General features: G+C 55.3%; 1 protein-coding gene across 5 annotated transcripts in view; it reads left to right on the forward strand.

Annotated features, from left to right (window-relative positions):
- Positions 1–26,057, forward strand: part of RAI1 (retinoic acid induced 1) — a 131,435-nt gene that overhangs the window by 67,860 nt on the left and 37,518 nt on the right. The window contains exon 1 of one of the 5 annotated variants that reach the window (XM_026448090.1): positions 5,016–5,112. The exons of the other annotated variants lie outside the window; for them this stretch is intronic. The gene's annotated coding sequence lies outside the window, so the exon portion shown is untranslated. Of the gene's footprint in view, positions 1–5,015; positions 5,113–26,057 lie in introns of those variants that run through there. 5 annotated transcript variants of the gene reach the window in all.

The raw sequence follows: 26,057 nt of genomic DNA on the forward strand, positions 1-26,057 counted from the left end.
GGGTAAATGCACAGTACCCCTGAGGTTTCTAGAAGAAATGGAGACAGCTCACAGACCCCCACACGTCACCTCCCCAAACCCCTGGGGCTGCCTGGGATGTTTTATAACCCCTTCTCCAGCCAGCCCTGAGCTCAGGCTGGCCGCTTGGCACTTAGCCACTGGCTGACTAGTAGCCTGTCAGAGGATGTGGGAGGTGGGGTGGGCCAGTCCCCATCGCTGGAGGCTGCAGTTAGTGGCAGCCTGGGAAGGAGACTGAAGTCTGGGCTGAGGTCAGGACCACCGGGCAGAGCTTGAGGTGAGGGCAACCGACAGAGGGCTGTCCTGGCAGCCCATCCTGGGCTGAGAGCGGAGAATTCTAGGGTTCCAGGGGCATTTGACACGAGGCCGGCCACACTCTGATGTCAGGGGTTTTTCAAAGGTAATTTGGTGGCAGGGGCCTAGGGTATGGGGAGTGCCAACTGGTTGGGTTGGAGCTGTCCTCTTGTGCTTAGTCGCTTCTAGATGGGGCCACAGGAGAGCTTGGTAGGTCCAGGTGGAGCCATCAGCTGTCAGACATGCAAAGAACTTGAAAAGATATCTCAAAAGGGCCAATCTGGCTGGGCACAGTGATGCATGCCTGTAATCCCAGCGCTTTGGGAGGTAGAAACAGGAGGATCATTGAGCCCAGGAGTTTGAGACCATCCTGGGCAACATAGTGGGACTCCATCTCTACAAAAAATTTTAAAAATTAGCTCAGCATGGTGGAGTGTGCCTGTGGTCCCAGCTACTTGGAGGCTAAGGCTGGAAAATCACTTGAGCCTGGGAGGTTGAGGCTACAGTGAGCTGTGATCGTGCCACTGCACTCCAGCCTGGGCGACAGAGCAAGAGCAGTTCTACCTGGCTAGGGTGGCCCCAGAGTCATGGCGGAAGGCGAAAGGCATGTCTTACATGGCAGCAGGCAAAGAGAATGAGAACACCCAACCTTCTTTACTCATTCATCTAACACTGACTATGTGGCCTGGCACCCACCAGGAATGTCCCTGCCCTCAAAGTCTTTATAGGCTGGTGGGGATGGGGCTGATGCCCAAATAAGTCATTGTTGTCCCAGGTAGTGCCATGCCAGGGACCATCCAGGGAGCTGAGGGCCCAGTAAAAGGACACTTACACTCAAATGCATGGAGAAGGGGACAGCCAGGGTGTGATTAGGAAAGACTTCCTGAAGGAGGTGCTGCTCCAAGAAGGTTGATTGGGTGGTTTTTGTGGGGGTTTTCTTGTTTCTACTTTTTAAATAACTACTTCGTGCCACATGCTATTAGGTGCTTTTCACATACATCCTCATGTTTAATTTGTACCAACAACCCTGTGAGATAGGAAATAGCTTCTGTATGTTAGCAGTGAGTAAGCTAAGGATCAGAGAGGGGAGTTTGCTTGGACAACTGGCTTAGCCATGATTAGAATTCCAGGCAGTGCTCAAAAGATGATAGAAAAGGTGTAGGAGGATGGGAGCCGAGGCTGGCATACCTGGCAGAAGAAACAGTGTACACACACATGTGTTGGTGGGGCACCGTGGTGTGGAGGGCTGCAGAGCTTGGTAGCACTGGAGTGAGCAGTGGCGAGCCTGAAAGCTGGTGGCAGGGACCTCAGGGGCCACGACAGGTATGTGAGTCAAGGGAGTGATGTGGTCCTGCTGCAAATCACCGGGGGCTTCAGCCCCTAATGGGACCTCCTCTAGCTGCACCCCCCTCCCTGCCTGTGCCCTTTTTGGCACCTGGTGGCAGGCACACCTCAAATAACTGCTGCATCTGTTCCTGCTTCTGACCTCAGGAGACAGCAGCAGGGCTGGCGTGGAGCATCAGGGAAATGCACAACAACACATCAGCCCCTGGGGGCCTCCTGGATCTCCCCACGAATCCTGCAATACCCATCACAACCGTCCCAGTCCAGAAAGAGGCTGAATGGCGGCCAGCATCTGCCCATCAGCAGAGAGTTCCCGCTCTTAGCACCAGCTCGCCTGGGCTGCCTCTAGGGACAGTCCTGCCCGCCTCCCCAGAGAGCCAGTGCTTCCGCTGCCGCCTAATAGCTCTCCCGGCTGGAGACGATTCTTGATATTTAGCCTGCGTGGCAGGAGCCTTAATGGCAGCCACTCTCCCTCCCTGCTCCTGCCTCCTGAGCCCCAGAGACAGCTCTGCTCACCTCCTAGCCGGCATCCTCCACTCACTGCCCAGGCATCAGGCAGAGGCCTTTCTGCACACTCTTGGTAACATCAAGGAATGAATGAGCATCCACGAGCCTTCGAATGTGCTGTTTTCTCCTCTGAGATTCAGAGATGCCCTTTGAGAGGCTATTAGCATGGCCCCAATTTAAAGATGAGGAAACAAATTCAGAGAGGGGATGTGATGGAGATGGCTCGCTTTCGCTTCATCTTTCCCCCTCTTGGTACCAGGAAGTGGATCATGCTTTTTCAGGCCTCGGGACCTTTGCCTCTGCTGGTCTTTCTTGCCTGGAACTCTCTCTCCTCCTTTCTTCTCTCATGTAGATCTCCTCTCAGGGAAGCCTTCCTGCACTGGTTTATTTACTAAGGTTGGTCCTTCTTGCCATACTGTAAGCTCCATGAAAGCAGGGAGTTCCCCTACCTTCTGTTGTTCCCCTCTGTATCCCCAGCACCCAGCATAGGGCATGTAGCTCCACTAGGGCCTCATTAAATATTTATTGGGGCCCTAGAGCTGACAGCCTTCCCACCCAGAGCAGGGGTACTGGTAGATTTGTGTCAGTGGAGCCTCATTTCGGGTAAATGCACAGTACCCCTGAGGTTTCTAGAAGCATATGAGTGAATGGATAAGCACATACCCTATAGGGTAAGACCAGCTGCAGCAACAAACCAACCTAGCATTTCTAGATGGAGGTTTGTATTTCTGGAGGGTGGTATTTCTGGGGGGTGGAGGTTTCCTCCACATGGCAATGTGGCCTGGGCATGGTCTGCATCAAGCTGGCTTAGTGTGGAGGGTCCAACCTGGAAGGAGGTATCACTTCCATTCACATTCCTTTGGCTGGAGCACAGTCATGTGACCATGCCCAGCTGCAAGGGAGGCTGGGAAATGTAGTCCAGCTGTGGCTCCAAGGACGGAGAACAGGTTTTAGTGACTCCAAAGCTTCCCATAGGTTGCTGTATTGGTCTCTCTAATAAGCAGAGCCACCCATTACCGAGTCCTTATCACTACACCCTGTCGTAAGCACTTTTCTCAAATTAGCCCATTTTATTCTTACAACAACCCTGCAGGAGGGTATTATAATTAGTCCTGTTTACTGATGAGGCAGGGGCTCAAATGACATGTTAAGGGGAAAATACCCATTAGAAACACATGATGGGTGTCTGGAGATGCAGGAGCCAAAGGCTGAGACCTTCACCTCTGACTCCACCAAACATCACGGATATTCAAATAGGCAGGCCAGTGTCCAGAAGAAATTCATGCGGGCTGAGCCACAGTTACTGGCCTCTCTTTGGTCTGGTTTTGTGCTTGTCCAAGGGTTGCAAGGTAGTTGACTACATCTCTCTGAGGGTCTGGGCCAGGGCTCAGCACTTCATCATTTCAGCTGTCCATTTTTGGAGGGCATGTGTTTCCTTCCGCCCTCCACAGAGGGGGAAGATGAGTACACATGTGGCTACTAACCATTAGCTGTCAGCTTTGGGTTTTGTCTTTCTGACTCTTTATGATTGACAAGTGCTGGCATGTTGGCCTTTTTGCCCCTTAGCAGCTCCTCCATGCAGGAAAGCAGGAGGGAGGGGTGTGTGGCCAGTGCTAGAATGGCGTCTGTATGGAAGAGTAGCTCCAGGAAGTGGCGCCTCACCAAGGCAGGTAGCCCAGGCTTCTCGAGGAGGTGGCTTTGGTCGGGCTTTGAAGGATAAGGTGGGAGTTTGTCAGACTGAAAAGGAAAGGCATGCCAGGCAGAGGGAACAGCTTGTGCAAAGGCTAAGAGAGCCTGACCTCTCGGCTCCTGTCTCTGCTTTGCCCCTAGAGCTTGCACAGACCAGTGACCTAGGTCTGAGATCCTTCCGACCACACTGCAGAGGGAATGTCTCCTAAACATTGAGGTGAGGTTTATCTCACCTCGAGCTGGTGTTTTCCCCTTGTCCCTGGAGGAGAAGGAAAGGGTAGCAAAAAAGAAGGAAGGTGAGGAGGGAAAGTGAACAGATAGCGACTGGACTGAGCACCTGCTGGCTTGTTCTGCTGTGTCACTGTCATAACTCTTCCCTAGCTATGCACCGTGACCCCCTTGCTCTCCTGCGGTCACATTGCTGCCTCGGGCCTTTGCACGCACTGGCCGCCTGTCCTGCCTGCAGTGCTCTTCCCGGAGAGCCACAGGGCCGATTCCTTCTCCTTAGAGTCTTCCCTCAAATTACCACTCTTGATGAGGCCCGCCAGACCACCCTATTTACGAACCTAGTATCCGTTCCCCTTAGCGAATGTTTCCCCTAGAGCACTCAGTCGCCGTGTAACGCCTTGTCCAATTTACTGATTTATGTTGCTGCTTATTGGCCCCCTCCCTTCCGTGCGTCTCCCCAACTCCCCGCATAGAAGCCACCAAGGGCAGAGTGTTGTTTTGTTTTGATCTCTTATAGTGGTGGATCTCTAGCACCCGAACATAGTAGGCACTCAATAAATGTTTGTTGAAGTATGAGTGAATTCAGCCCAGGGCAAAATGTGACCCCATTTCACAGACGAGGGAGTGGAGGCCCAGGGTCTTGCAGCCCTGTAGGGAGAGGGCAGCCCAGCGCCCCGCAGGAGCCTCCAGTCCCGCATACCCGCGGGCCAGTGCCGGGACTGGGCGCAGGGCGGCGCGCGGGCGCAGGTAGCCATGGTGACAGCGCCCGAGACTACTCGCATTTCCTGCCTTTTGTGTTCGCACAGGCCCCAGCACCCAGCCCGGGCCGACGCCCCTGATTGGCCGGTACATTGCGGAGAGGCGGGGCAGGGTGAGCGGAAAGGGGCGGGGCTGACCTGTGGGCGGGGCCCCCGGGGCGAGGCTGGTCTCGTACTGGCGCGCGCTGCCTGTGATTAACAGGCGGGCGCGGCCGCGCGCGGCTGGAAAGGGGCGGGGCTTCCGGAACAGCCGCCCTGGGAGCCTGGGATAGGGGTGAGTGCTCCTTGATGGCGGCCCCGAACAAAGGACGCCTCCAGACCCCGGCTTCCTCTCCGTAGTTTTTCTTGGCCCCTTGGAGTCTGAGAGTGAGAGGCCTGCTAGGCCAGCGCCCCCTAATCCTCATCCGGCCGTGGGTGGCCAGGCACTGCAGACGTGTCCCCGGGCGGGGTGGGGGGGGCGACCACCTTACTTACCACGCTGGCCCCTCCCTCCCCTCACCACCACAGGGCCTTTGCACGTCATTCCTGGACACTCTTAAAAGTTCTTCTTTCCGGCCGATTCCTCACCCCCTCAGGAGGCTCTCCACACAGACCGTGACCTGCACTGCTTGGCACTCCTCTGGCCTGCATTTATATCTCTTTTTGTGCACTCTCCGCCCTCATCACATGTGTGCCTCAGGGCAGGGCCCTGTCTGTGGCCTGGCACACAGTAGGTGCTCGGTTTGTGTTGCTGAATGCCTCCATTCATCAGGCTGCCTGAGGCTTCCTTGGAGGGTGGTGCCGGCTGTACTGGCCCGGGACTTGGGAGGAAGGGAGACAGATGTGCCTTCAGACCCAGACACAGAAGAGCTTGTCTCCAAGGCCAGGGCACTGGGTCAGTGTCTGGCCTGGACCCCAGGCCAGAGGAGCCTGGTTTGGTGTGTGCCCTTGGTGAATGGCCCACTGTCCTGGCCAGACAGGAGCCCCAGGGGCTGGCCCTGCCTCAGGAGGAAGGCAGGGTCACAGACACAGGCTGGAGGGGCCTGGACTGAGGGCTGCTCAGGACCCCAGCCGACCAGACCTGGGAGGCCCAGCATCTGACTCTTCGTTTGTGCATTACTTGCTGTGCCTTGTCTTAGCTTGACAGGGTTGGAGTGGGGGTGGGGGTGGTAGAGCAGTGATAAAATCTCACACCGCCTACCCCTATGGCATTCCCACAAAACAAAAGGGAGCTAAACTCATGAAATCAGCTGTACAGTTATACATGGATAGCCTTTTGGGTGTTGGGTGATCTCTGGGGTATATACATTGTTTCCTCACCAACACCAAAAGAAAATGCAATTTAAGCCAAGCTAATAACAATGTATTAAATCAGAGCTTCCTGAGCTTTGCTGGGTGCTATAAACCACCCTGAAGTTTGTACTAGCGGCAGATTCCTGGGCTCAGGCCACCCCCAAATCACAGATTTTAAGGGGTGGGGCTCAAGAATGCCCTTTTTTTTAAACTGCCTGTGTGTAGTTTTGATACTCAGCCTTAAGTCCATTATTTGAGAAATGGAATGACAGATGTCTGTGTCTCAGAACACATTTGAACTTCTCTCCAGGCTCTAGAAAGTCTTGTCTACCATTCTCCACCGCAGACCCAGGCTCCAGATTCAAGTCTAGACTGGAGGAACTGTGGATCCTTTGGGATTTGGAAAATAGTTCTAGACCCTCTTCAGAAAAATGTGCTTGTCCACACACACTCAAACTTTGCATTGGATGTCAAGGTCTCATACCTGGGCTGGGTGGTCTGTAAAGCAGGAGAGACCTATTTAGGGAAAGGCCCCCATGCTGACACTCACCTGAACCTAGGGCCAAAGTGTATAGTTGTACAAGTTGTACACTGTACAAGGACCCCTGGAAGAAATCCAGCCACTGGCCAGCTGTGCAGCCTGGCACCTAGGGTGTCTTTTCCTGTTTTGTACAAAGCCATTTTATGCCATTCGCCTAACCCGATTTTTTTTTTTTTTTTTTTTCTGAGACGGAGTCTCGCTCTGTCGCCCAGGCTGGAGTGCAGTGGCCGGATCTCAGCTCACTGCAAGCTCCGCCTCCTGGGTTCGCGCCATTCTCCTGCCTCAGCCTCCCAAGTAGCTGGGACTACAGGCGCCCGCCACCTCGCCCAGCTAATTGTTTTTTTGTATTTTTAGTAGAGACGGGGTTTCACAGTGTTAGCCAGGATGGTCTCGATCTCCTGACCTCGTGATCTGCCCACCTCGGCCTCCCAAAGTGCTGGGATTACAGGCTTGAGCCACCGCACCCGGCCTTTTTTTTTTTTTTTTTTTTGAGACAGTTTCGCTCTTGTTGCCCAGCCTAGAGTGCAATGGCACGATCTCAGCTCACTGCAACCTCTGCCTCTCCACCTCCTGGGTTCAAGCAAATCTCCTTCCTCAGCCTCCCGAGTAGCTGGGGTTACAGGCATGCGCCACCACACCCGACTAATTTTGTATTTTTAGTAGAGACGGGGTTTCTCCACGTTAGTCAGGCTGGTCTCGAGCTCCGGAGCTCGGGTGATCTGCCTGCCTCGGCCTCCCGAAGTGCTGGGATTACAGGCAAGAGCCACTGCGCCCGGCCTCCCTAACCTGATCTTTAACTCCCCTCCTGCCTCCCATGACAACTCAAGTTAGTGGCATTAGTAAAGTTACAGAAATTATGTGCCTTATCCATGAGAAACTGGCCCCCTGTAAACTGTTATTAAAGCCATAACAAATAGTAGCCGACAGCCTATATCTACTAGTGTTCAGTTCCGGGTACTCCCAGGGCCCTAAGCATTTTTGGGCAGTGGTTGGGGGGCTGCCACCAGGCCTCTACTTGGGTTAGGAAGATGGGACAAGGGTGAAGGCCCGTCTCTGCACAGAGGGTGCGGGAGAGAAGAGGAGTACCTACACAGTAGGTGCTTGCTAAGCACTTTCCCAGTTTGCATTCATTGGGTACATTTTATAGATCAGAAAAACTGAGGCTCTGAGAGGGCTAGTAATTTGGAGTGGAGAAGGCCCGCCTGTCTGGAGCGACTTGATAAACACAGGCTTTGGAGTGGGACAGGGAGGAGGTCAGGAGGGGAGAAGAAGTAGCCATAGCTGTACCCCCACAACATTCATACGGTGCCTCCCCCTGAAGGCTGCCCTGACCTTTGGACTGCTTAGAGGGCTCCTCTGAGCTCCCACAGCCTAAGCCTTCCTGTCACGGTGCTGCCACCCTGGTTTAGCAGGCCTATTTACACACTGTCACCCCAAGAGCCTGGCAGCACCCCAGTGCTGGACTGTGAGCCCTCCACACAGGGCCCAGCGCATGGCATGTAATACAGCTCTATGGAATGCTGAGTGGCTGATTAAGTAGGCTCTATCTTCTGGCAGCTTTGCTCCCTGGGTGGATGGGGCAGGAGTGATGAGGAAAGGGGGGGTATAGGCCTAGAGTTAGGAGGGCAGGGAGAGCACTGGGCACTGGAACCACTTGGCAGGGTGAGTTGGCATTCCCTCTTTGCCACGACCTTGGGGCCACTCCCACCAACTTGCCCCAGCTGGGCCTGACTGAAGGGCAGGGGGCTTGGACATTGGAGACCAGGGAGGGCAGAGGGTGGTAGACTCAGGAGAGTGCCCTTTATTTGGGGCATCTCTCCAGCAGAGACTCTTAGTCCCTCCAAGGAGCATGTCCTCCTTCATCAGTCAGTGTCCTAGCCAACGGGTGTGTCCCCCCAGATCCTTCCCTGCTCATCATATCCTGGGCCCAGCCATGCCTTCTCCCATGGGGTCATGTCATCCTCACCCTCAGATTTGCCTGGGTCACCCCAGAGCTCCTCCCCTGGCACCCAGTGTCCCTCAGACCCGGCCCACACCCTCTCAAGCCTGCCTTCTCCACCCCAAGCCCTGCCGTGCCTCACAGCTTAGACTGAGCTGTACCCTCTGCACACATCACCCTTCCCTATCCCCAACCCTCTCCCTTTAGTGATAAATCCACCTGGCTGCTCTTTGCAGCTCACCGGGGACTAGTGTCCCCAGTGTGGCCCTCGGTGCACCCAGTCCTTATGTGAGCCCTAGCCACCATGGAAGGCCAGGAGGGCCTGGCCAGCCTCCATCTGGGGTCGGTTGGTTATTGCAGGGCCTGTTGGGACTGCCTGTGTCCCGGTTCCCCTGGGACAGGAGTTCTGGAGCCTGCGAAACTTAAGCATCCATCACGGGGCCTGGCATGAGGGTGCCTGGCCACAGCAGGAATGAATGAATTTTTTTTTTTTTTTTTGAGACAGTTTTGCTCTTATTGCCTAGGCTAGAGTGCAATGGCGCAATCTCAGCTCACCGTAACCTCCGCCTCCTGGGTTCAAGCGATTCTCCTGCCTCAGCCCCCCAAGTTGCTGGGATTACAGGTGCCTGCCGCCACGCCCGACCAATTTTGTATTTTTATTAGAGACGGGATTTCTCCATATTGGTCAGGTTGGTCTCAAACTCCTGACCTCAGGTGATGCACCCGCCTCAGCCTCCCAAAGTGCTGGGATTACAGGCGTGAGCACCGCACCTGGCATGAATGAATTTTTTATTCTTGGAAATTCCTTTGAAATAGTGTGTTTCCTTTCCACTGTCTTGTTCTTTACCTTTATCTCCCTTATGTATAAAGGTAGATGCAGTCAAGAAAAGCGTGCTAGCTTCAAATCAGAAAATCTCCATACAGCCTTCCGCAAATACCTCGAGCACCTACTACGTGCCGGCCTGTCCCGGGTGCTCAGGACGCAGTGTGAACAAGATAGACCAAAAATCCTCTTAGTGAAGCAGACGCTTGAGTTGGGGGCACTGGAGAAAGCAAATCAAGTCGTCGGTAACGAGGCAGGGAAGTGGACAGGGAGGGAGAGGGGCTTCCGTGAAGGTGTACTTGCTAGGCCTCAGGCTTCCCACCTGTTCACTGGGGTGATGTGCTCGTCCGGTGAGAACCGTGTTCTGTTCATGACTGTTGCCATTGTTATTAACTGCATGCCCACTGCCTTTCAGAGTTTGTGGGCCCTCTCGGGCAGCCCCCAGAGGGTGCTGAGCGCTGGGCCCTGTGTACTCTTCACCCTATCCCTGTGGGGTCAGGCTGGTCACCTCCATTTACAGAGGGGCAGATGGAGGCCCAGGGAGGCATAGGCTGGTGTCACATGGTTGGAGTGGGCTCCAGGGAGAGCTCTTGGCCTGAGGACTGAGGCAGGGAGACCCTGAGCCCAGACACACTCCAGCTTGTAAGTGCGGACAACTGTGGAGGTGTTGGGTGCTCAGCCCTGGGCCTGGCTTCTCTGGCCTGAAGACTGCAGCTTATTTGGCTGCAAAGTCAGGAAAGATTTCCTGAGCCTGGACTGAGAGGCCAAGGTGAGTTTGCGGAGGCAGGAGAGAGTTCCGGGTCAGGAGGCCCTGTGGGCCAAGTCTGCGGGGGTGGAGGTGGGCAGCCGCCCTCCTGCAGACCAGTTCAATTCCAGTAACCCCAGCGTACCTTAGGGGTGGGGGACAGCCTGCGTGCAGCGGGGCCCACCTGCCAGTGTGTGCCTTGCCTGCGCTCCACATTCCCCCTCGGGTACTGCGGCTTTCTTGGGGCGGCAGGACCCCAGTTAAACAGCCCTGTTTCCTGCCCAGCCGTGGCTGCCACCTCTTCTCGGAGGATTTTTCCCCCCAACTCAAGAGCCGCTGCCACTTGCAGCTAAGCAGAAGGGAAGTTGGGACTCGCATTTTGCCTGTGTAGCGCCTGTAATCAGCCCCACACAGCCCCCGCCGCAGGCGCCCATCAATGCCGCTTCCGGAGACTACTTGAGACACACCTGCTCACGCTAAAAGGAGAAGCAGTAATCCATCAAAACAACCCCAGGCGCCGGGGCGGGAGAGGCTGAGACTTGGTTTCCCCTCCCATAGTACAGGGCAGCGTTGGGCATCTGAAGTCCCCGTGGGTCCTGGCATTCTGGAGGAACACGACTCAGTAGCTTTCCCCTTCCGGGCCGCAGTTTCCCTGTCTGCCAAAGATGCAGGGAGATGAGCTCCCAGCTCATGCCTTTGGGCCTCCTACCTCGCCCCCACCCTCATCTCTCCCTTTCCAGAGACATTATAAATCAAACGGCTTAGAACGTAAGGCATCAAAAATTCTGAAACCTTCATCTATTATTAACGCTGACAGTAAATTCCCCCTCCGAGCGTTTTACATAGCAACTGTTACCAAGACTCGGTGGTGGAGCTGCTGCTCCAGCGGCCGCATCCCGGCAGCTCTGGGCAGGATGGCAGGGCCGCCACGAGCCCTACCAACCCGGCCACCACCTGGGCACTCAGCAAACCCTCTCCAGGGGATGGGTGGGGAGGGAGCCTTTGGCAGAGGAAATGGGTGGTTACAGCTGAAAGGAGGTCCCAGCTGCTTTTGATGAGCCCTGCAGACCCCGCTCCTGCCTAGGTGAAGACAAGGGACCCTGAAGCTCCCAGGCCTTCAGAGGCAGCACCTGTGGTCAGGGACGGGCTCTGGGAGACCCCTCCTCGCTGCCCTGGTAAGAGGAGGCTCGTGAGATGGAGGACGGGAAAAGGCTTCGTAAACTGTAAAGGGCTGTGCAGATGTTGTTTACTGACTCACCCACCTGTCAGCTAGACGTTCCTGAGTGCCTGTTTGTCTGCAGGCAGTATCTGGGCACCAGAGATTTAAAACAAAGACAAAAGGCCCAATCCCTGTCGCGTCTGGTTTGGTGGGAGACAGACACGCCAACCCCTAATTGCAGATGTGTGATGATCAATGTATGTACCAGGAGCACACTCAGGGTGGTGAGGGTGTTGCAGAGGGCCCTTCATGGGGGCTGATGCTAGGCAGGGTTTTGAAGGATGAATAGGGGAGGGACTGGTGTGTACAAAGGCCCAGGGGTATGAAGCGGCCCAGCTGATAGGTGGATTACAGGCTGACCTGTTTTGGTCGGTGGGGGGTGCTGGTAGAGGGAGCAGGGGTCAGAGGGTGCAGGACTTTGGATGCAAAGCAAGAGGGTTTTTACTTAGGGCCCTTGGTCGCCATGGAAGGTTTCCAGCTGAGGAGGAACAGAGATTTGGGTTTGGGGAGTATCACCCTAATTGTGCAGCTAAGGATTTCAAGGCCTGCACAGGTGAGAACACCTGCCCAGGCAGAAACCAGGGGAGGCTGGCTGCTCTCTGCAAGCTGTTAAGATGCACCTGCTATATGCCCATCCCCATGTGGGGAAGGGTGGTGTGGCCTCAGACCTTGGGACAGCATGCCTAGAGAAGCAGAGGCGGGCAGGGAGCTTGTGGGCCCTTGCCAGGTCTGAGTGGCCGGCCCTGGAGGAATTGTCTCTGCATCTCCAGAAACCAGGACGCAAATTGAGACACAGACTTCAGTCCAGCTATGGATGCGTCCAGTGGCAGTCTCTCCACCTAGTGACAAATGATATATATGTTCATTGCAGAACATTCAGCAAATAGAAGTATCAAGAAAATAATGTTTCCCTGCAGTCTCAGACTCCCCACCACCCCACCCCCTGATGGCCAGGTCACATTTGGGCCCAGTTGCTCCAGAACCAGGTACAGATACACATTTTTTTAAAAGAGAAGTGGCATCATGTTCTTTCTGCATACCCTCAGTGACCTGCTTTTCGCCCTTAATACGCTGGAATAGTTCCCCATGTCCTCACATATTTCGGGGTGAGGTTTGCCAAGAGCCAGGCTAGCCAGAGGGGACCCAGCTGACCTAGAATGTTCGGTGCTTGTCTTCAAGGGCAGAGGCCGTGCCTGGCCTGCCCACTGCTTCACTCAGCACCGAGCGTGGAGACAGGCCCCCAGTGGATGCTGAATGCAGAGCTGTGAAAAGAAGTGGAAGCTGTGTCCCTGAAGCTGAGTACAAGTTGGACAGAGCCCACCAGGGTGCTGTAATCTTGATCTGGGGCTAAATTGAGTCTTGGGGTGAGATTTGTGCTTATTAAGGGCTCTGGATGCTTGGGGTAATAGATGGAAGTTGTTCAGGGAGGGCTTCCTGGAGGAGGTGGGCTGTAGAACATAGCAGAAGGGAAATAAATGCATAACTATCCATTCACTCATCTAACAGACATCCCCAGAGGGCTCCCTCCTGGTCAGAGCCCTGTGCTGGACAGGACTGGGCACCCAGACAGGGTTCTGCCCCCACCTACCGCCAGCCCTGGGGGAAAGACAGACAAGCGTCCAAGTCACTGTGGCTGTGTGCTTGAGCAGTGCTGTAATGGTGGAAGGGTAGACAGTGAGGGGCCAGTGTCCCCAAGGAAAAGTTTACTGATAGCCAGGATGGGCTTGGCATCAGGGTCAAGGTCACCCAGACTGTATCCAGAAGTTTGGCTTAGCCCAATGTCCCTGGCCTGGGAACTCCTGGATGCGGAGGGTTTATGGCAGCTCAGTTAGTGGCCTGGTCCTGGGTCCCCTGCCATGGAGAGGGACCCCTGACATCCAGTGTCCACTCCCAGAGTCCCACACCAAGGAGGCCCCCAGCCCCACCCAGAAGTCAAAGGGTGTATCTTTCCAGAGTCTAGAAGCTGGAGCTGCTGTGGGGCCTGGGCCTTGGTTTCCTCGGCTGTCAAATGGTGGCACCACCCTGCAGGGAACGTGTGGAGCTGAAATAAAATGTGTTCCAGGTGCTGGTGCCACAGAGCCTAGGGCCACACTGCGGAAAACCCTTCCTCCTGCTTGGTCCTAGCTGCCCAGGGCCAGGCCAAGAAAGGCTTCAGGAAGAAGCCCCCACCTCCTAGCCAAAGAAGTTGGGGATTGATTTATGGGAGGGAGCAGTTTGGCATCAAGGCGTGCCTGTAGATGACGGGTACAGAGGGCTCAGGAGGGAAGCCCAGCAGACTACCCACCTCGCCAGAGCCCCCAAGAACCTCCTCGAACTGCATATTCAGGATAGGCATCTCATTCACAGTGGAAGTGTTTTGGAGTCATACAGACCTGTGTTCAAGTCCCAGCTCCTTCACTTCCTAGCTGTGTGACCTTAGGCTAGTTCCTTGTCCTCTCTGTGCTCAGAGTCCTCATCTCTACAGTGGAAATGATAATAATAGACCAGTGTTGTCCTGAGGGTTAAAAGAGGTGACCCGTATGTGAGTACCTCAGCACAGGGCCTGGCACATAGTAAGTGCTTGGCAAATGAAAACAGTTCTTCTACGGCTTTTTTTTTTTTTTTAAACTAGTGCCCAAGGAAATGGGGGTGGCAGATTCCTCACTGGTCTCTTAGGTTCCTGGCACACATGCAGCCACCAGATTGAGCCTCTGGAATCGCACCAATCCATTCACCAGCCCACGTCATTAGCTTTTCTGAGCACCTACTCTGTGCCAGGCACAGGGGCACCATGGTGGAACTGGAAGCAGCAAGTTTGCTAGGAGGCCGACAGCTGTGGATCCTGACCTGTGGAGTGCCAGTGCCCCGGGGGACAGTGGAAGGGGAAGAGGGAATCTAGGGCAGGTCAGTTGGAAAGTCACAGTGAGATTTGAGAGGTGATTCCTGAACTAGTGACAAGGCCCACTAGCATTTTGCCAGGCAAACTAGGAGCAGGTGGAGAGGTTGGGAGGCACAAAAGTTTGGGAGACTTCCAGAGGGTGCCAGTAGCTCCCTGTAAGTCATTGTTGCTAGGCATGAAATGTGGGAGCTGGGGAGGTGAGTGGGAATCCCCTGTGAATACCAGGCCAAGGAGGCAGGGGCAGTGTCTGATTGGTCACTGGGGCCTGGGTGGCATCTGGTCAGGGGACACAGTTGAGTGGGAGAAAGGTGGTGGTCACTGAGGAGCGAGGGTAGGTGTAGGGATGGAGAGGTCTCAGGACGGGGCCCAGCAAGGAGAGAGGCATGGGAGGGAGGTCTCAGGGCACCCAAGGGCCTTTTGGCTGAACCAGGAGTTCCTGAGTGTGAGCGCAGCCCAGAAACAGCCACAGGCCTCATTCCTGCACTGGGATCGAGGTTAGAGTGCCACCAGCAGCTACCCATCCATTCGGCATGCGTGTGCCTGCTGTATGCCCTGACAAGACAGATGGACGCTGCCCTCACAGAGCTTACCGTCTGGTGGTGCGGACAGACAAGAGAGTGAATACATATACGAGGGAGGTGATTTTGGAGAGTGGTAAGAACTAGGGGCTAGGGGAGTTCCCTTCAGCAGGGCAGTCAGGGAGGGCTTCTCAGATGCGGTGACTGGGCTCATTGGAGAAGACCCAGGAGGATGGGGTCCCAGGCAGAGGGAGCAGCATGTGCAAAGGCCTGGGGGTCAGGGGCATGCGTGTATGAGGAGCCGGTGGGAGCCAGTGTGGTTGGAGTGTGCATGGGAGAGGGGTGGGAAATGAAGCTGGGGAGGAGTACTCCTCACCTGAGACAGCTAAGAGGTTCAGCTTGAGTCGAAGGGAAGTTCTGACCCTAACCCCAGCAGCAAGGGAGCTTCCCCACCAAAGCAGGAGAGCCGGCTCCCAGCACTCACTTTACTTTCCTGTGTGACCATGAGCAAGTGGCCCACCCTCTCTGGGCTTCCAAATTCTGTGGCAACACAGAGGAGAGTGAGGTGCTTGCTCAGAGACTCGCCAGCTGTGACTGGCCAGGGGTTTGATCCCACTCATTTCTGCTTTGTGGTGGGGGACTTGTGGGGAGGCACAGGTGGAGGTGAGCTCAGTAGGGCCAAGAACCCCCAGGACACAGGGCATCCAGGGGGCCTGTGCTTCCACAGCCTGTTCACTCCTTCATCCACCCGCCTCCCCCTCCCCACTGCACTCCTGCCCATACTGCCCACTCCCCAACCCTCTCCTCTCACTAGGGAAAGCAAGAGGCTCCCATGGGGGCTGGCCCAGTGATTGGCAGAGTCAATAAAGGCCGGTTGGAAACCCTCCTGCTCTGGGTGGTTCCCCGCTGCATTTGTAGCTGGGATTCTGAGGCAAGAGCTGAACCCAGAGATCATTTATCACACAGCCTCAAATGGAGGCCTTTCTGGGGGGAAAAAAAAAAAAAAAGTGTTCTTTTTCTGAGATTCCAACTTGCATTGTCTAAAACAGGTTAATTGGCAGCACCGTTTCCCCCAGATCCTTCCCTGTATCCCCCCGCTTTCCTGGGGTGGGAATGGCAGTCCCTGGGAGTACAGAAGTGGGACAGGTTTAAGACACACCATGTTTTCAGAGCTTGCTGGCCATGCGGAGACTGCTGGAGGAATCCTAGAGATCCACCCAGTGACCACGGGTGCTGGGCTGCATTTAGCTTTGTGATCCAGACCAGGAGCTGCCTGTGAAGTCCCTCCCCAAGGAGCTGGAGGTCAGGAGCCTGTGTACCTCACTCCCTTCCTTGCTTGTTCCTATGGGAAATGACAATTGACCACTGATACACGCCTGCTCTCAAGGAGCTGCTGGCAGCAGCGAGAGGGGTAAGCTGCGCTGGGGCAGAAGGGGCACCGTGAGACCCTGGGAGCCAGAAGACGGGGCAGCCCACTCTGCTGGAGTGGCCAAGGCGCAATAGCAGTCTGCCTGGAAGGCAGGCAGGGAGAAGTGTGCTGGGCACAGGTACAAGGGCCCAGGTCATAAAAGAACCTGGTGCATTTGAACAGCTGTAAGATCCCAGCATGCCTGGAGTGTAGAATCCACAGGACTCACAGTCAGAATGTTTCTGTTTCACAAAGCCAGAGAGGTTGGGAGGGTCCAGGCCACAAAGAGCCTTGAATGCCTAGTTGTACTCGTCAATAGACTGGGTGTGCTGCATAACAAATAATCCCCAAATATCAGCCCCTTCAAACAGGGTTTGGCTCTCACTCATGCCAGGTCTCTGACCAGACAGCTGGGAGACTGCTCATTGATATCACTCAGGACCTGGGCAGACAGAACAGCAGCCATTTGGGCTATTTTGTGGCATAGAGGGAGAGAGACAGGTGTACAGATTCATGGAGCTTCCTCCCTAAAGCAGCATGTGGCACTTCCACTTGAATTTCATTGCAAAAATGGCCATCCTCCGGACATCTTTGTGGGCTAGTGACCCGCTTGCTGCCTTTAGCTGAGGAGGACAGGAAATATTTTGTGGTGCCGACATTGACCACAAGGACCAAGGAAGTTCAGCACTTTACCCGGAGCACGGTGAGGAGCCTTGGGAGGAGGGATTGAGTAGAGGAGGCTGCAGCCTCGTTTAGTTTTACTTATTAACTTTTTATTGACTTGCATACGGAGGAGAGTACAAATCATAGGTGGACAGCTGATGAATTTCTACAAACCAAACACACTCTGGTATAACTGAAGTTCACATCAAGAAAAAGAACATCACCAGCCCCTAGATGTCCCTTGTCCCCCTCATCAAGCATTTCCTGCCCAAGAGTACTTTTGTCTGCTTTTGAGTTTCACAGACATGAAACCTTTTCTGTCCAACTTCTTTTCCTCTTTTTTTTTTTTTTTTTTTTTTGAGACAAAATCTTGTTCGGTCGCCCAGGCTGGAGTGCAGTGGCGCGATCTCACCTCGCTACAATCTCTGCCTCCTGAGTTCAAGCAATTCTCATGCCTCAGCCTCACGAGTAGCTGGGATTACAGGTGCCTGCCACCGCGCCTAACTCATTTTTGTATTTTTAGGGTTTTGCCATGTTGGCCAGGCTGGTCCTGAACTCCTAGCCTCAAGCTTACCTCGGCCTCCCAAAGTGCTGGGATTACAGGCATGAGCCACCGCGACCGGCCTCCTCTTCTTTTGCTGTTTTTGAGACCTATCCGTGCTGTGTGTGACAGTGGTTTGTTTTCATTATTGTGTAGTATTCTATTGTGTGCATATGCCAGAGCTTGTTTCTCCCTCCTACTTTTGATGAACACTTGGGTTGTTTGGGTTGTTTGTAATCAGAGGATCTTCAGTGGCTCGCGCCTGTATTCTCAGCACTTTCGGGAGGCTGAGGTAGGAGGATAGTTTGAGACCAGCTCAGGCAACATAGCAAGACCTCATCTCTCAAACGTTTTTTTGAAAAATAAAACAATTGGAGGATCTTGTGAATATGCCTGCCATGAACATTCTCGAACACATTGTTTGGTGCCTGTGTGTGGCATTCCCATTGAATGTGTGCCTTGGAAGTGGAATTGCCAGGGTCTCATTTGCATTTAAGAAGCCTCTACTGGACACACAGAAGAGACTGAGGCACGGTCCATGCAGGAGGTGGAGGGGAAGGTGTGTGGGCCCAGCCCTAGGGCTCCTCCACCTCAGAATCCAGAAACATCCCCAGCGTGGACTTGTCTTCCAGGGGACTTGAGGGTCTGTATTATACACACAAGATGAAAATCGTGTAAAGCAAGGCACAATCACATGGGGCTGAGTGTGCAGCCCCAAACGGCAAGACGTAGGCCTTACTGTGTGAGTCACACAGTGATGTTATAGCACATTCTAGTACACAGGCAAGAATAGTTGTATAATATTTGAATGCATTGAACTCACATCCACCAGGTACACGTGTGAGGAATCTCCCTGCAAGTCACCCATTTCACAAGAGGCAAGGCGGCCCATCTGTTAAGTCAGGGGAGGGGACCTCCTGCCCTGGGGCCTGGGGCTGGGGTTCAGCCCGACTCTGTTCCCCACTCTTGGACACACAGGATGAAGGGCCCGGGTGCTGATCACTCACAGGGCTGGTGAGACTTACCCTGTTACTCTCTTGGGGTGTGGCATTTCTTAGAAGCCAAGAGTGGGTAATCCTTTGCCCAGGATGAAGCCAGGAGAATGGTGGGGCTTCAGGCTCTGGCTCTAGAAGACAGGGCTTCGTAGGAGCTGCCCCTGGAGCCACCCAGCCTGAGCAGTAGGCACTGGAGCCGGTGCCTTCAAACTTGAATTCATCACAGGGAAGACCTGGGGTCCAGGCCAGCCCCTGCACAGCCAGGCAGCCTCCCTGTGAACTCACATCGTGGTGTCCCGTGCAGCTGCCCTGGTCCGGCAGGATGCATGTCCCCACCCCCAAGCCCTTAAGGGCTGTTGGGTTTTGTTTTTGTTTTAAGAAACATATGGCCTGGTTGTTACTTTGGCTGGCCTCCCCAAGCCTCATGTCTCTGAGACCTCCGCTCCTAAGGAAGGGGGCCAGGCATTGACGGGGGTGTCTAGGAAGCTGAGGGGATGCCTGCCAGTTATGAGAAAGATGCATCTTTGTCGCAGACACATGTGGGGCGCTCTATGTAAATTGTTTCAGCGCCTAACAGGAAGAAGAAAAATGAGGCTTTGATGCGAGCCACCGCCTCTCAGCCAGGCGCGGTGTCAGTCAGGCGAGTCCGCGGCCTGCTTCTATTAAGGAGCTGTCAGCTCTTCTCAGGCCAGAGACCCAGGGGGTTCTCTGGGCAGGAGGTGGCTCTGCTCTGTCTGCTGAATGCTGGGCGTCAGCTCCGGGGCGTGCTGGGGCCTCAACCCAGCCCCACCTCCAAGGCAGGCGGAGAGCACTGCTGATGGATTCCCTGGCACTGCACTGCGCGAGGCTCAGGGGGCGGGGCGGGGACCTCGGTGGTGTGGTAGGGTCTGCTGGGGATGACAGACAGGCGCACAGGCGGCGGCGCTGTTAGGCCCCATGTGACGGCCACAGCCTGGCACAGGAATCTGTGCTCCAGGCAGCAGACAGCAAAGGTGTGGAGGCAGGAAAGGGGCCACCGCAGGAAAGGAGAGAGCACTGTGGGTGCTGGAGATAGATGGTGGCAGGGGCCAGCTCTGGGGAGGGTGGGAGTCTGGTCTTGTGGCTTTGGAAGCCCATGGGTTGTGAGCAGGAGGGCGGGGTGGTGTGAGTCTGAGGGAGGTCTCAGATGGGAAGGGAGGGCGGAGGTGGGCAGAGACCAGTGAGGGCCAGAGTGGAGACTGGGCAGGAGGGCGTAGCATGCACATGGACATGCTTCCCAATGAGCCCTGGCCCAGTCAACTCCCAGCTCCAGGATCCCCCACAGCCCTTTGCTGGGGTGCACACAATCCAGAGCACTGACTTCCCCAATAAGCCAGGTGGAAATGTCCCAGGGAGGACCCCAGGCCCCCGGGTCCTGAGGAGCCCACTGAATCCTCAACAAAGAAGGGAAGAGAGGCCCAGGCCACAGCAGGCCCAGAATTAGTGTGTTGTGCTCTGGATCTTGGGGAATGTGTAATCCCCACACCGTATCTATGGCAACTCTCCATTAACCAGAATTTGGTTCCACAAATTCCTGTTCCCATTCATTCTAGAAAACTCAGAGCTGTTGGTCTTTTTAAAAAAATCTCACTGAAAAAAAAGAAGAAAAAAAAGATACTGAAGAATGTAAAGAAGAAAATGAAGTCCCCTCCAGCCCCTCTGCTGAGAACATACTGATGTTAGTACTTTCGTGCATTACCACCCAGTTTGTTTAAGAAAATTGGGATTGTGTTGAATGTCCGCTTTTGCATCCTGCCTTTTCCATTGTGCTTCAGGTCATGAGCATTTGCCAGGGCAGAAAAAAAATGTCTTTGGAAGCCGGGCTGTGGGGACTGGGGTTTGGAAGACCTGCTGTGTGCTGTGATCCTGCAGAGGTCATCACCCTCCCTAAGCCTCAGCCTTTGCCTCTTTGCAGGGAGAAACTGAAGGACGTTTCTCAGGCTCCAGCCAAGAGTCTCAGTGTTTTCCTTGCCACGGTGGCCTTGTTATTCCAGCCTTGCTACGCGGGGGTGGGCCTGGTGATGTTTGCGGCAGGGTGGGCACAGGACTGGCACTGCCACCAAGTATATAGTTGAGCCGGTAAGCTCAGAAACCTGGGCTCACTCCAGCCTTGAGCACTTTCCCATCTCGTGATCCTGGGCAAATGACTTTGCCTCTCTGAACCCCTATCTCTTAAGCTCCAGAACCGGGTGGTTGTGATGGTTCATTGGCTTCATGTGAGTAAAACTCTTAGCACATGATAAGTGCTCAGTAAAGAGGAACTGTTGCTACCATGAGGATTGCTGGTTATCTGTGGTGTCACAGGTGTAATATGAGGATTAAATCATGATCTTCCTGCAGCATTCAGCAGAATGCCTGGGACCTAGGGGACACTGCCAGGGGGTGGCACCTGGTCCCATGATCTAGCCAGGACTATCTTTGTGGGTCATAACTGGTGCAGCTGCCGAGGGCCGGCACTCAGAAATGCCCTGTGCTTGGTGCGTGCTGCTCTGCTGTTGCTGTCTTGAGTTTTTATTACTTTGTGAGCGGGCCCTGCATTTTCATTTTGCACTGAGCTCCACAAATTCTGAGGCCACTCTTAACAATAGGATTGATCTCTAGGGCAGCCTGGCAGGGTACCTCACACATCCACGGTGCTCAGTAGCTGTTTGTGGGGTGAAGGCAGGACTGAGTGGGCCTTGGTTCAGAGGAGAATAGTACCCCAACGAGACCAGGTAGTTTGCCCAGTTTACACGCTAGATACAGGGCCAGGCAGTGCTCTGACCATCACGTGAGAGGGTGACGGTATGTCTTTCAAGGGCAGGAAGTGGGCTGCGTGGAGTGCCAGCCGGGGTGGGCAGGGTAGCCTGCGCCCTGCTGACCTGCAGCCAGACACACTGGGGAGACACAAGACGGCTCAGGTTGGAATCGATTGAAACCAAGCCAGGAGCTTGGGCCTCGGAGTGCATGGGAGGAGGAGGAAGTTCAGACCCAACGCGGCGGCTGTGGCTGGTGTTAGCACTTCTTCCCGGCAGGGTGGGCAGGGCTCCATTAGGGGAGGCAGGCCTGGACGCTCCCCAGCACTCTTTCATGAGCGGGAGAGAGGAGAGGAGCGAGGCCCAGGCCACCTGGTATTCAGAAGGCTGAGGTGGCAGTGGCAGGCAGTTTGGGGGGCAGATGAGATGAGGCTGTGGCAAAGGGTGGCCAGGAGGCCAGAGCAGCACTCACAGATGAGGTGGGATTGGGGCCACCTGCATGTGTGGGAAAGGGGCCCCCAGGACGCGCTGTGTGGACCTCTGGCTGACAAAGGCCATTCTGCAGAAAGGCAATTAAAGAGAAAGAAGAAATGGCTTCTCGGCCCTTGTCTTCACGAATGAGGGAGAAAGTTGCTGGCATGGTCTCCCCACAGAGAAGCCAGGGTATCTGAGGGGAGCCCTTTCTCTGCCAGCTGGGTCACCCTCAGGGCCGGAGGTGCTGGGCGCCAGAGTAGAGGTGGGTGGGTGGGGGTGTTCCCCCAAAAGGAGAGGGAGATAAGATAAGGCTGTGCCTTTTAAGCCTTCCATGCAGGCCTCCTTGGGACAGCCCAGGTTGGATCTCAGACTGCAGCATGTGGGGCTGAGGGCCAGCTTCCCCGAGGCACGGGGGCTCAAGAGGTCTGAGCAGCATGCTGAGGTCAGGGCTGGAGGAACAGAAGGCAATAGGGAGCCACTGATGGCTTCATAATGAAGGAGTGACATGACAAGCTTGTGAGGGGCCACACAGGGCAGAGGCTAGGGACGAGGAGATCCTGCTGGCAAGTGGTCATGGAATTTCTGGTGGGTAGTGAAACGGCCAGACATAGGGCTGTGGCAGTAAGGATGGGCAGGGGGTCAGATGGGCGTACTTCAGGCAGGGGGACCCCAGGATTTGGGGGCCTCCTCAGGCCTTACAGAAAGACTGGGGCAGAAGGCAAGACCTGTGGGGCGAGGAGGCCTAAGGACACCGTGGATGCACTGGAGCCAAGCCATTAAGGACCCTGCATCCCGGCCAGAGGCCTCACTCAGGATGGCTGCAGTGGAGACTGACTGAAGAGATGGGTCAGGTGGAGGGAAATGGGGGGCTTTGCCCTCAGGAGGTGGCTCTGGGAGCAGATATGGTCACCCAGGAAGAGGGGCCAGAGGATGGGACCGAGGAGCAGCGACCGGGAGGATGGCAGGGCAAGTGAGCAGAGGGGGCCCCGCCCAGGGCAAGAAGGGCTTTGGTGGGCCCTCCAGGACCCTAGGTGGGGTCTCCCCTGGAACCAGGCGGTTCAAGGCCTGTGATGGGAGGGGCGGGAGGAAGAGGGATTGCTGTCAGGAGGGCCTGGGACCAGAAGTCTCCACTGCAGCCATCCTGAGTGAGGCCTCCGGCTGGGGTACAGGATCCTTGTCCACCTGCGGGGTAGGGAGACAGCCTGTCTCCCAAAGGGTGGTGGGGCAGCTGAGCCTCAAGGACAAAGGCAGGCGGGGGCAGGGGAAGGAGCCTGTGGCTGGGAGCTTAATGGCCCCGAAAAAAAAACATAAAACCAGAGAATTATGGGGAGACATAAACAGAGCTGTCAGGCATTAGCTACAGGGAGACGGCTCAGCCTGGGGAAGAGATGCTGGCGGCTGAGCTGGGATCCTTGCATGTGCATAAAAAAGACAGAAGTTATAAAAGGAGGGAGATTAAGAAGATACTGCCTCTTCCATGCTTGGGCTCCCCGGCCAATTCCTTTCTCACGCCCTGGCTGAGGCCCCAGCCGCACACTGACCCTGGGGGCCCGGCCTGCGAGGCCTGGCCAGGTCAGGGGCCAGGGCCGGCCAGCAGCCAGGGGGGTCCATGGGGGTGGGTGGGGGCGGATAGCTACTTGGTGCAAGCTAGTGGAGGGGCCGGGGAGCCAGGCCCAAGGACACAGGCGGCGCCAGCCCCAGCAATTTATGGGTGCTCACACACCCTGCCATCTTCATTTTCCCCTTTGCTGCTGCTGTCATTAGCCAAGCACTAATGGGCTTAAATTTCACCTTAAACCATCCCCACTGTCCTCAGCAGATGACAAAAGCCCTACTCTCGCCGGCTGCAAAGCTGCTAGGCAGCCTCCAAGCAGGCATGTGCCCTCCCTCTGCCCGTGTCCTCTGGCCCTCAATAAGGAGGCTCCTAAGGACCCAGGGCCTGGGATACTCACAGGCCAGGAGAAATCCTGGGGGTATGTAGGAGCTCAGGAAAGGGGGCTTTAGGGGGAGCTTTGGAGATGGTAATGGATGGGGGGACAGGAGCCCGGGGTCCAGGGGCACCCCACTGTTTGGCCTTCGCAGGGCCATGCCCCTGAGTTTCCCAGCCCAAGTATGGAGCTACCCACCATGTTTTTAAAAGCCGTAGGGAAATCATATTTTGCTTAGGCTAACAAAAATAGCAGTGGCTTTGCTTGGGGTTAGAATTCCAGCCAGCCAGCCATCCATCCATCCACCCACCCACCCACCCACCAAATTCATTCACTCATTCATTCAGCAAATGTGGCCCACAAGCCCCTGACATGAGCATGTCCGTGAAGGGCCCAACTAGCTGTTCATTTGAGGCCCATGAGAGGGAACAAGTGGGTGATCTCTAAATGCAGTTTGTTTGGGAGACAAAATCTTTTAGCAGTGGCTCTGAGGGTGGGAGTGGAAGTGGCCAGGGGGCTCTGGAGGCTGTGGGGACAGAGGGTGCATCAACATGGAGTGCATCCAGTCCATGAGGGGGGTTTTTGCCCGAAAAGGAGACAGGAATAGAGACAAAGCTATGGCAGAGACACGGGGGCTGCCGGGGGCTCCCTGCTCGTGTGTGCGCACGACCATTGCCTACCGCCTGCTGCCTTTGTTTCCCAGCAAGGGGCAGGTGCCCAAGGAGCCGCTGGGGTTGATCCACCATCAAAGCGAGCCTGTCGGGGGCTGGTATGCAGAGTCATCCCTTTCCCATGGGAATCTCATTCCCTTCCAAGCCCTCAGCATCCGCCTTTCATCCCTGTGTTGGGAGCCCGTGCTCCCACTGACACCCAAACAGTGATGCCAAGGAGGCATTGCCAGAGGGAGGCCACCACCATGCAGGCCTGAAATGTCACACTCTGTCCCCGCCACCCCCCACCTGCAGTGAGCCTAGGGGAAAGAACATACTGGCGCAGGCTTGTGCTGAAGATGGAGATGGTGCGTGGCTCTGGGCCGCTATGCTGTGTGTCCCCTTGCCCTCTCTGGGCCTCAAACATGCAATCTGTCACCTAAGGGTATTGACCCTGCTGGGCTGTCGCACACCAGGAAGTGTAAGCCAGACTCAAGGGTTGGCGATATGTATGGGAGTTTGGGTGAGACGTCTTCTCCAGTCCAGGAGGAGGAAGGGATTCCTAACTGGTGCTTAGGAGCGTGGACTTTGGAGAAATTTCTTCTTCCCCACCAGTATCTGGAATCGATGCTCTGTTCCTGACATTTCTAGAATTTCGCCCTGCCTTTCCAGCCCCTGCCACAACTTTGGTCTGGCCCCATCATTGCTCTCTGGGGGACAGTCCCAGCTTACTGTTTACTGGCCTCCTGGCCTCCCCTTTCACCCCCATCACCAATCCATCCTGCCTTGCTGCAGCCACTGCGGACTCCCCAACACACGTGTGTGATGCTCACTCTTGCTCACCCTCTGGGGCTCTCCGTGGCCCTCACCACAACGTCTGTGCTCTCCACCGTGGCCCAGAAGGCCCCACACCACATGGACCCTGCCCATCTCTCATTTCTTGCCTCTTGCCAGCACTCGAGAGCCGGCCTGCATTCTCACTACCATCTACCACTCTCTCCTGCCTTCCAGGCTTTTCCTCTTTCCCTTGCTAACTCCAGCACATCCCTGGTGAAGTGTCACTCCCCTGGGAAGCCCCTCTGCCCTCCTGTTCCCACTTAGGTATGACATAGGCACCTTTCCCTTGCTCTGGCATTTGCCTTCTCCACGAGGCTCTGAGCCCACAGCTGTCTCTGGGTGTTCAGCTTCTAGCAGATGTGTGGCATACAGTAGGCACTTAATAACTGCTTCTGAGATGGACAGATGGGGGTGTGCAAGGGTGGATGGGCAAATGGGTATATGTGCATGGATGCATGGATAGAAAGAAAGTAGGTTGGTGAGTCGATGGATGGGTGGGTGGATGGGTGGGTGGTCATGAGGTATACAGGTGAGTGAGTGGATGGGTGGATGGATAGATGGGTGTGTGTGCATGGATGCATGGATAGACTGATGGATGGACGGGTGGGTGGGTGGGTGGATGGATGGATGGATGGATGGGTGAATAATAGACGGGTGGACTGTTGTGTGGGTGGACGGAGAGGCCAGGTGGTCTATAAGGTGAGTCCAGAGACATTAGAAAATGGAGTTCTAAGCCTTTGGCTTTCCATGGGCCTCAATTTATCTGTCTGTAAAATGGTCAGCTCAGCTCCTGTGCCCAGTGTGGAGGCTCAGGGTAAGCTGGAGAGAAGGTGGAGGCTTCAGCAGGCAGCTGAAGGCTGCTCCACAGACAGACAGTGCATGGAACAGAACAAGGTTGCTTGGCGTCCCTGCAGCCCAAGGGCTCCCTTCCTTGGGGGGACACCGATGCCCTCCTCCATCCCTGCTTGCTCCCAGGATCCTTGCCCAGGTGCAGACTGGGAACCAGACCCATAGAGTCCAAATCCAAATGTTGCT

This window comes from Piliocolobus tephrosceles, chromosome 16 (assembly GCF_002776525.5).
Source record: "Piliocolobus tephrosceles isolate RC106 chromosome 16, ASM277652v3, whole genome shotgun sequence".
NCBI classification, from domain to species: Eukaryota; Metazoa; Chordata; class Mammalia; order Primates; family Cercopithecidae; genus Piliocolobus; species Piliocolobus tephrosceles.